The sequence below is a fragment of the Sciurus carolinensis genome, chromosome 1 (assembly GCF_902686445.1).
Source record: "Sciurus carolinensis chromosome 1, mSciCar1.2, whole genome shotgun sequence".
In the NCBI taxonomy this organism is placed as follows: domain Eukaryota; kingdom Metazoa; phylum Chordata; class Mammalia; order Rodentia; family Sciuridae; genus Sciurus; species Sciurus carolinensis.
Window position 1 is genome coordinate 61,666,725 of NC_062213.1, and position 11,868 is coordinate 61,678,592.

The window sequence follows — 11,868 nt, forward strand, 5'->3', positions numbered from 1 at the left end:
CATGCATCACTGCACCCAGCCCATAATATTTCTTGAATTGTACCTTGTTTTCCAAACCAACTGTCATCACCCTATTTGTACTCTCATTGCCTATTGCCTAGACCGTCCAGAGTTTTGTAATAACCATTCTGCAGGGATATTGTGTGTGTGTGTGTGTGTGTGTGTGTGTGTGTGTGTGTGGTATGTTTTCTTTGGTGCTGGAGATCCAAACACAGGGCCCTTGGGCATGATGAATAAGTGTTCTACCACTCTGGCACACTCCTAGCCCTCATTCTGCGTTTGAAAGTACATGCCAGCCTGTTTAGAAAATTAGCATTTGTTTTAACTGTCAGTACAACTCCCAAAAAAGTGATCTGTTGGGTAGTGTCTTGTTTTTTCTTCCTTTCTTTTTTCCTCTCTCTCTCCCTCCCATCTTTCCTTCCTGTTAGTTTTAAATTTTGTTTTGTTATTTTTTAAAATTTAGGATGAATATTTATTATATATGTAGGAAAATACCAAATCATATGTGCATAACTCAATAAATTTTCACTAAATACATACAACTGTAACCACTACTCATACCAACAAATAGAACATGATCATCACACAGTAAACCTCTCTTAAGATCCTTTCCTCATCACTTATCTCCCAAAAACTAATAATCCCAGACATCTAGTACCACTGATTAGTTTTGCCTTTTTTTGAACTTTATATAAATGATACTTTATATGTCTAACATTTTTTGCTTAGCATTTTTTCTGAAATTCTTCCATGCTACATTTAGAAATCACTTATTCTCAGTTCTATAAAGTATTCGTGTGTGTGTGACATAATTTATCCATTCTGTTGATAGACATTTAGATTGTTTCCAGTTTTGAGCTGCCCTGCATAATACTGCTACAAACATTTTTGTATGTGGTTTTGGTGCTCAAATTACATGCATTTTGTGTAAATACCCAGAAGTAAGATGACTGGTTCAAAAGAATGCCTATATATTAAACTTTATAAGTAGCTTTCCCAAAGTTGTGCCAATTTACACTTTGTCATCAGTGTATGAGAATCGCAGTTACTCCACATCCTCACCAATGCTGAGTATTGCCGTTTTTATTTTAGCTATTCTAAGAGTGGTATAGTGGTATTGCATTTTAGAGTTTTCTTATTATATAAGTCAGCTTTGTGCTACTCCAACAGAATATGAGACAACTAACTTATAAAGAGAAAAGGGGGCTGGGTTGTGGCTTAGTGGTAGAGTGCTCACTTAGCATGTGTGAGGTCCACATAAAAATAAATAAATAAATAAAATAAAGGTATTGTGTCCATCTACAACTAAAAGTATATATATAAATTTTAAAAAACGGAGAAGGTTTGCTAGCTCACACTTTGGGGGGTTCAAAGTCACGGTGCCTCTTTTGGTTTAGTTCTGGTGAGGGCAGTGGATGGTGGCACATCATGCGAGGACCACTTTTAGGAGCAAAAGAGTCACATCTCCAATAAGAACAAAGAGAGCCACTGGAGGAGACAGGATTTCCACAGTCCTCTTAGAGGACATGTCCCCAATGACCTAACGAACTCTCACAAAGCCCCACTCCCAAAGATTCCATAACTGCCCAATAACACCACCCTCTGCAGTTGAAGCTTTCAGTTACACTGCACCCTTGAGGAACATTCAAAAAAATGATAAGCCGAGTGTGAGTCTGTGTCTCTGGGGCAATGCAGAGCGGCTGGTGGTGTCGCTACAGTGGTGTCCCGGTGCTTGGCATAGACGGCCGCAGTGCAAGAACTTAACCCTCTCTCGAAAGTATACTGTGAAACCAAAGAAGGCAAACCACCAAGGGCCATCTGAAATTGTGCTTGGCTTACTGATAATCCCGGGCAAAATTAGAGATCACTACTTGAGCATAAGCCTACCCCATAGTTTTCCTAAGACTGCTACAAAGATGTTTGTCATAGAGGCTTGGGCTGAGTATATTGTGGAACGGGCTACAAAAGACCCATATGGCTTCCTTACAACAGTTATTTTGGCCCTTATTCCACTGTTCCTAGCAAGTGCAGTGCTGTCCTGGAAACTGGCCAAGATGATTGAAGCCAGGGAGAAGGAGGAAGGAGCAAAAGAAGAATCAAAAACGTCAAGAAAATATTGCAAAAGCTAAACGACTGAAAAAGGACTAAAGGAATGAATAGACTCCACAACCAGAGAAAAATCATTTGGAAATTATGCAACTTTGGAAGGACTAAGATTTTTTGGATTTCCTGATAGTATTATTTAGTAAATGGAATCTGACCATATAGAAGACTCATGTTAGTTTTGACATCAAAACAGTAATTTTAGGCTTGAGTATAGAAGTTTGTTGGTATCTACTGTCAATTATTTAAAATAAACATTAATTACACAGGTTGAGTATCCCTAATCAGAAAATCCCAAACCCCAAATGCTCCAAAATCCAAATTTTTTGTGCACAAACATGATCCAAAAGTGGAAAATTCCACACCTGACTTCTTGAAGGGTTTCAGTCAAAACACAAGTACACTAAAAATACCATAAAAAATATCATATAAAATTACCTTCAAGCTATACAAATGAATTTTGTGTTAAGTCTTAGGTTCTATCCTCAAGATATCTCATGTATATGCAAATATTCCAAAATCTGAAAAAATCAAACACTTCTAGTCCTAAGTATTTCAGATATGGTTACCTAACCTGCAAATTCTTAAAAGTTCTTCATAAGTGACTAAGTCATTTGCCATTGTAGCTTTTGTACTGAAATGAAAACATCCTATGGAGAAAAATGAGTTTAGATTATGAACTTTATTCAAATAGTGGCTTAAAATGGGATCCTGTTCTGGACAAAGGATGTTAAGAATATAAAAGAATTATCCTCTCTGAGGTGAAAAGTTTGCTTTGGCTTAAAGGAGGTAGAGTATATTAATCACATCTTTTATCATTATTTCTTATTCCTTGGAATGTAATCATTTCTGGATTCCTCAAAATAAAACAGTAATTTTTTTTTTTTTTTTTTTTTTTTGCAGTGCTGGAGATTGAACCCAGGGCCTTATGCTTGCAAGGCAAGCATTCTACCAACTGAGCTATATCCCCAGCTCAATAAAATAGTATTAATCAATGAGTATATAAGTCTATTTTCTTCATTTTTTCTGATTTTAGCCTTTGAGACAACTGGCAATTATCAAGACATTCTCATTTTTAAAACCGAGTTTTATAAAGAATTCCCTTGCCTTGATTATGTAGAGTACTACCTTCTGGTTTTAACAGTTTTTGTACTTATGAACACTGCCATTTTCTTAAGAGATGAGTTGTTGAGAAGAATAACACTAATTTAAAACTTGCAGTAAAAATGCCAAATGCTGTAGTATCTTAGAACCAGTTTATTTTTGTGTTAACTAGAACAATGAAGTAGGTAAAAAGTTTTATCAGATAATTTGTTGATTATATAGATGGCACTTTTGGTTTTATTCCATTCTTTAACTCATAGGTAGTGATGTCCTGTACTTCTTGATCCAACAAGTTTGAGGTAAAAACTAAAATTTGATATTTCTTTTACAAAGTTAACAGCTAAGTCAAACTTCTTAAATGGTTAAAAAAAAAAGGCTTAAAATTTGGGAAGATTTTGTTGGGCATAGTAATATTGAACAAATAGGATAAATCATATTCAAAATGAGAGTGGTATAATTGGAAGTACAGAGCTAAAGGATCTTTCAGTTAAGTAGTATTACTGGAACTTTTGACTGTTACACATGGCTTTTCTAAATGCATGGTCCATTAATTTTATTCACTGTATTTAATAGCTTATTAATGTTTCTGTACCTCTGAGAATGAATTTTAAGTTAAATAATTGTCCAACAGCTTTAATTTAAAAATGAAACCAGATATTGAAATAAATTTGATACTTTTATAAGAAAAAAATGATAAGTCATAGCAGTTATTGACAAATTAAATCAAAAAAGTATTTATTGGCACTTTGCATATTCTTCTTAATTTCCTATTTTCTGAAGTGTCTCTTTAGCCCTGTTTTGTATTGGGTTGCCCATCTTTTTTCTTGATTTATAGACTGTATACTTATTTTTTGCTGTCTGTATTAGAAATATTTAAATCTGCAGTTTGCCTTTCAGTATGTGTGTGTGTGTGTGTGTGTGTGTGTGTGTGTTACTGAGAATCGAACCTAGTGCCTCACTCATACTAGGCAAGAACTCTACCGCTAAGCTACAACCGCAGCCTTTGCCATACACTCTCTTAATTTTGGGATTTTTTTGAAACCAAAGTTCCTAATTATAATGTAATCCAAATTAGTTCCCTTTATGGTTAGGAATTTCTGTGTTGTTTAAGAAATCTTTGCTTATTCCAAGGTCATGAAGCTACTCTCTTATGTTTCCCTCTAGAAAGTGTACTGTTTTTCCTTTCACATTTAGAACACGTATAGTCCATCTAGAACTGACGTTTATGTATGGTGTCAGGGAGGGATCAGTCAAGATTTATTTTTTTTCCATGTTAAGGTCCAACTGACCTAGTATCATTGACTGAAAAGGGTATTCTCTCTTCAAAGTACTATAGAGTTGCCTTCATTTCTAATCAAGTTACTGAGTGTTGGGGAGGGTCTTTTTCTGGTCTCTCTCCTATTCTCATGCACTGTTGAAATGAAGTCCTACATCCTATAACTGTCCTTTCCAAACATTCTTCCATCCTTCTTTCAGAATCATCTTTCTGTAGCAGATATGGTGTCATTCCTGATACATACAAAATGAATTGTTTTCAAGGCTAATCACAGTCTGAATTCAACCTGTATTTCTAACATTATACCTACCAATCACTGGCAAAAGAACCTTTAGCCTCTAAGTTCAGTCATGCTGAGTCCCCAGTCCAATTCTAGTTGAATTGTGTACTTTAGAAACTTCTTCCCCATTATTGTCTGGTAAATGAAATGAATCTTGCTACTCTTACCCTGATATCTTGTGGATCTTGAATATATTTATAGCAGTACAACTTGTCCTCTGATCCCTGATTCCATGCTTAATTGGTCTGACTTCATATTTGCCACAGGGTCCTGATTCCAATTCAATTTTGCTATCAGTTATGATGCAGACCTATTGGACTCCCTGCTTGGCTGGGACCCAAACATCATACCTGAATATTGCCACAGTGTTATTCAGGAGGCTAAACAAGTCCTCATAGAACTTCCAATCACAGCATGGGATCTGGTTCAAACTTCTTAAAACAATGATGTACTCCCATTATTGGCCACACCTGTGAGCACTGCCTCGCGATTCTAGCCATGGTGTCCACCTCTGACACAAGCTCCATGAACACTGTTTCCCATCCAAAGTTCTGTGTCCTTTTGGAAGTTGTCATATAGGCTACAGATCACTGCTATGGGGCCAGCCCCAGACTCAGCCTCTGCCCCACATTTCCCTTTTCTATTTCCAACCCATCATTGTTCATGTTCTGTCCTGTTCTATAATCAAAATGGTATGTATTTCAACATCTATGCCATATTTCTACCTTCACAAGCAGTTAAGTCATCCTAGACATCATTTACAAATTCGCCAGCTCCACCATCCCCATGAAAACATGATTTGCTTTCCCATCTTTTGTCACCTCCCCAATCTCTGTTCTCTTATTTGCTTTTATTTGTGTATCACTTTCAGCATGTCACAACTAGCCTTGGATCGTAAGTAATTATAGCTATGTATGTTTATATAATTCTATCATTACTGTTTCCCTTCAATTGTAGAACACTGGATAGTGTTTTTATTCCTCATACATAGCAGAGTTTAAACATAGGAAAAAAGACGAATCTTGGCTCTACCACTTATTTACCTGTTGTGTGACTTTAAGCAAGTCATGTAATTTTCCATTCTGGTTTTCTCAACAGCAAAAATGGGAACATAAGCCAGGCAAGGTGGCACATGCCTGTAATCCCAGTGCTCAGGTGCCTGAGGCAGGAGAATCTCAAGTTTGAAGCAAACCTCAGCAACTTAGAGAGGCCGTAAGCAACTTAGGGAGACCTGTCTCAAAACATAAAAAGGGCTGGGGATGTGGTTCAGTGATAGAGTACCCCTGGGTTTAATCCCTGGTATCAAATAAATGAATTAATTAATTTAGCAAATAAAATGGGAACAGTTGTTCCACAGTATCCTCAGGGAATTGGTTCCAAGATCCACTCCATGGATACCGAAAAAAAAAAAAAAAAAAAAAAAGAATCCGAGGATGTTCAAGGCTCTTATATAAAGTGGCATAGAATTTGCATATAACCACAAACATCTTCCTATATACTTTAAATTCTCTAGATTACTTTAATACCTAATATAATGGAAATGCTATGTAAAAAGTTTATATGCTATATTATTTAGGGAGTAATTACAGGGGAAAAAATCAACATGTTTGGTACAGATAGTTTTTTTTTTTTCCTAATTTTTTTGACCCACGGTGAGTTGAATACACGGATGTAGAACCTGCCAATATGGAGGGTCCACTATATGCCCAGAACTGGAATTGCTTCACCATATGGTAATATTTTTAATTTATTGTAAAATAATGATAATGTTTTCCACAGTTATTTTTTGTATATGTAAAGGTAGTGATAACTCTATGTTGATTTTTTGCCTTCTACTTTACTAAATTATTTTATTCTGCCTTAGCATTGAATTATCTTGGGTTGTCAGGTATGACATCATATAAACTACAGAGTTTTAAATTTTTCTAATTCTTATGTAAAATTAAAATAATTAGAATTGTTTTCTTCTTTGATTGAATGGTGTTATATGATGTTAAATAGTAATGAGATAGATGCCTTAGGTCCTGGGTTTGTCCCAAGCATCTAAAAGAAAGAAAGAAATTTCACCATTTAACCCAGCTATCCCACTCCTCAGCCTATATCCAAAGGACTTAAAATCAGCATACTACAGAGATACAGCCACATCAATGTTCATAGATGCTCAATTCATGATAGCCAGTCTGTGGAACCAACCTAGATGTCCTTCAACTGATGAATGGATAAAGAAACTGTGGTATATTACTCAGGTATAAAGAATAATAAAATTATGGCATTTGCAGGGAAAAAGAAAGAAAGAAATTAATGGAGATAGGGGCGTCTTTCATCTGTTGTAATCTTAGTGGGACTCCTGCTAGCATTTCCCCATTCACTTAGATAACAGTTGTATGACTGAGATTTCATTCATATATTATCTTGGGTATTTTTTGACACCAAGGACCAATTACCAATTCTCTTATTCTCTGGACACCAACTATTCAATTCTGACATTGATTATACTGAGTGAGGTTAAAGTCTCAGTCCACTTCAAATGTCAGTCACAAGTCCCAGGCTTCCTGACTTTCTTTTAACCAAATGACTATAAACCAGGGGTTTCTGTGACTACCCCCCATCTGGTTTGGAAATTTGCCAGAATGACTCACAGAACTCAAAATCCTTTATTTGTGATTACCAGTTTATTATAAAGGATATTATAAATGATACAAATGAAGAGTCAGAGAAGAGGTACATAGGGTACAGTCTGGAAGGATTACTACTGTCCTGTGGAAGTGGTGTGTGCCACCCTCCCAGCAAGTGGATCCATTCATTAACCTAGAAGCTCTCTAAACCCTACCATTTAAGTACAATCAAGTATCGATTGACTTGATCTACAGCTTCTCTTCTGTCCTCTATTCACCAATGAAAGAATGAGACTGAAAGTACTAAGTTTGGATTCAAGGTGCTGTCTTTCTAGTGACCAGCCGCCATTCCACCAAAAGTCACATTATTAGAACAAAAGCTACTCCTATCTCTCAGGAAATTATGATCTTTAGGAGCTTTGTGTTACGAATAAAGAACAAAGACCAAATATATTCTGCACAGCCTCTGAATTGTGACGGTTTGAATTTTATAATTTTCCAACTTTATGATAATGTACAAGTTGTTCAGATGCAATAGAAATGAGGGTGGGGATGTAGTTCAGTGGTAAAGCCTTTGCCAAGCCTATGCAAGGTTCTACCCCCAGTACTGGAAAGGAAGGGAAGGTGGATTGATGGGAAGAAGGAAGGAAAGAAACTGCTTTAAATTGTGAATTTTGCTCTTCTCCTGAACTAGTGATATGCAATATGGTACTCTGTTGTGATAATGGGCAGTGGGCAGTGAGCCACAGTTCCCAATTAGGAAACAACCCATACTCTACAGTATCCTGTTCAGGTAAACCATGATGTTTGATTGGTTAGATTGTTTAGATGCATTTTTTATTTATGACACATTCAACTTACGATGGGGTTATTGGGACATAACCCCACTAAAGGTCAAGAAACATCTGAATTTCTCATTGTACCACATCTTTTAATATTTTTGTTCCATTTAGCTTTTCTTTTTAAAGATTTTTTTTTTTTAGTTGTAGATAGACACAGTACCTTTATTTGTTTATTTTTTATGTGGTGCTGAGGTTTGAACTCAGTGCCTCACACATACTGGTCAAGTGTTCTACCACTGAACTGCAACCCAGCCCTCCATTCAGTTTTTCCTCAGAAACCATCAATTATGCTTATATATTTAATGACACACTTATGGCTTTCACATCCATCATTTCCTCTCTAATATTCTTTTAATCTGTTTTTTAAAAACTATACACGGCCTGTGTTGAAATTTCTCTTGTTGCCTCAATAATGTGTTTTTACAGTTGGTTTGATTGAATCAGGATCCAAACAAGATTGCCATTGCATTTGCTTAATATGTCTCTTAAGTATCTTTTAATCTGTGAAAATTTCCCTCCCCTCCCCGCTTTTATGACATTTAGGGAAGAAAATGGGTCATTTGTCTTGATGAATTTCCTATAATCTGACTTTGGCTGTTTGCAGCCTCATGATGTGGTTTAACAAGTTTGTATTTTATACCTCTCTCATCCTGAATTTCCTATAAACTGATCATGAGATATACTCTTGATTCTATATCTCGGCAATCTCTTGGCAACAGTACTTCCTATTGTTCTATCTCCAGGAGGCACTTATCATCTGACTGACTCACCCTTTCTGATGTTAGCATTGATCAATAGGATCATGTGTGTCAGCATATTCGCTCCTTATGTTTGCCCTGGATATCTGAGATATTCGCTTTAGGGCTCCCCGAGATACCCGAATCCACAGATGCTCAAGTCCTTTATGTAAAAGGGTGGGGTGTTTGTATATGACCTATGCGCATCCTCCAATATATGATAAATCCTCTCTTGATTATTTATAATATCTAATGCAATGTGAATGCTGTGTAACTAGTTGTTGTACTGTATTGTTTAAAGAATTTTAAACGTCTGTAAATGTTCAGTACAAATACAACCATTGTATGTCTAACTACATTGTACAGGAACAAGATGTGAGGCGAACAATGTTCAAACAACAAGTGATAGAGAGAGACTGAAGTTTTGTGCAATTGCAGGGAGTACCATAGCATATAACTACATATCACTTGGTGTGAACTCAACATAGTGTTTGGCACTGACAAACCAAAGTTTTACATTTCACAACTTACAGGAATTTCTTTTCCAAAAACGTTTATACTGTTTTTGGCTGGGATTACAGAGGCTGGTCTCCAAATGCTTTGATCCGTGGTTGAATTCATGAATGTAGAGCCTGGAGATAAGAACAGACTGTATTAGGCTCCTCCTTAGCTTTTTATCTAAGAGTTTTAATATCAGTTGGTGTTCCATATGCTTCCATTATTTCACTAAGGTTTACAAAGTTTTATTCTCTTAATTATTTCCTAACTTCCGTGTGCAATAAATACATGCATACATGTACACTGTATTTCTGGTTACATAACTATGTGTTTCATTTTATCAAGGTCCTTACTTGTTTTGTTGCTCATACCATCTTATCTTCAGCCAGCTGGAAACCTTTCCAGGCTGTTGTTTTTAGCTTCTCTAATCTTTTAACCTCTTTATTCTTTTTTGTTTCATTCGATACATCCAATTAAGCAAAAAGCACCAGCAACAGAATGAAATTTAAGATCTCCCTCAGTGATTTTTCAGTTTCCACTGCAGTAATCCTAAGTGTGAACTTAAGGAGTCTGAAGAACATTTTATTTTAAATAACTACAAAATACTAAAATTCTTGTTCTAGGAAGATGTATCATATCTACCAGTGATTTTATAAACCCTACGTCATATCCTAGGTGTATGTGTCCCCGGCTTTATAGTACTGTGATGTAATAAGCTACAGGGAGCCACATCCTGTGGACTTTGATATCTCTCTCTCTCTCTCTCTCTCTCTCTCTCTCTCTCTCTCTCTCTCTCTCTCTCTTCTCTCTCTCTCTCTCTCTGCCCCCTCCTTCTCCTCCTTCTCCTATTAGCCAATGAAAATACTCAAACTTCTTTCTGAAACAAGACAACAAAACCTTTCCCTACTCTTTTTATTTTTTTGAAACAGAATCTTTTTAAAATTTTTTGGCCAGATTGGGCTCAAACTCGCAATCCCCCCACAACATCCCCAGTAGCTGAGATTACAAGTGTGCACTATATGCCCAGCTTTCCCCCTACCCTTGACCTTGCATTCATCTTTAATATAGTTTTATCTCTCTTTCTCTTTTCCTTAAGCTTCTTGATATCTATTTCTTGGCTTACTAGTTCACTCCACAGTTCTTTCCAGAAAAAGCTTTTTGTGGTAATAGGGATCAAACCCAAACCCTCAAATATGGCTAGGCAAGTGCTCTACCACTGAGATAACATTCCAACCCTTTTCCCCTTTCTTTCTTTTTTTTTTTTTTTTTTGTACCCAGTATTGAACCCTGAGGCGCTTAACCACTGAGTCACATCCCCAGCCCGTTTTTATATTTTATTTAAAGACAGGGTCTCTACATACTTGCTTAGGGCCTCACTGAATTTGCTGAGGCTGACTTTGAACTCGTGGTCCTCCTTCTTCAGCCTCCAGAGCTGCAGGGATCACAGGCATGCGCCACCACACCTGGCTCCCTCTCCACTTTTTAACTCATTAAATTCAAGTTTTCAATTCCATAATGGGAGGATGGTATATAATGGGTGTTGGTGTTTCCCTAATTTCTAACTTCTGCATCATGATCTTCTCTCTCCTAAGGTTTCTCTTGAGGTGATCTCTTTATTGTTGGGTTTTATTTATTTGGTACTGGGGATTGAATCCAGGGGAACTCTACCACTGAGCTACATTCCCAACCCTTTTTCTTTTTTTATTTTGAGACAGAGTCTTGCTAAATTGCCCAGGCTAGCATTGAATTTACAATCCTTCTGCCTCAGCCTCCCCAGTAGCTGGGATTATAGTTGTGAGCCATTGTGCCCTGCTTGTAAGGTAAAATTCTAACTCTTCTATTTATAAATTGGGCAACTTTGGCAAATTACTCCCTAAAGCTGCTTCCTTGTGTGTACAATAAGAATCATTTTTAGGTACCTCACAGTGCTGTTTTAAAGATTAAATAAAATATGTGGTGGAGATTAGAATATGCCACCCTGAAAAATGAGTGTGATGAGAATATGCCACCCTAAAATTTATTTTTGAGCTGGTTATTTTGAGGAACTACAAACATATAAACTCTGAAAGGTTACCTTTTTGTGAAGAAAATTTACTCTTATTTTTCTATTTTATTTTTGTGACAGAGTGTTACTCTGTCGCTCAGGCTGGCTTCAAAGTCCTGGGCGCAAGCAATCCTCTGCCTCTGCCTCTGCCTCCCAGGTAGCTAGGGACCCACCACTGGGCCTGGCTGGCAATTTACATTTATAAAGGAATTTTTACTAGTAAAGGGATATATTCCAGGAAGAGAGCTACTCTGCTACAACTTTTGCCACCTGAGACTCTTGATCTGCATAACAAGACAACATTTATTCACCATACATTTCCTCCTTTTTCCCTCTTATAATGTATCTCCATCTCCTGGAGCGCCATAC

The 11,868-nt window shown here is 36.7% G+C and overlaps 1 pseudogene; it reads left to right on the top strand.

The window, feature by feature from the left end:
- Nucleotides 1-1,916: 1,916 nt before the first annotated feature.
- Nucleotides 1,917-2,148, top strand: LOC124976046 (small integral membrane protein 15-like; annotated as a pseudogene).
- Nucleotides 2,149-11,868: the final 9,720 nt, after the last annotated feature.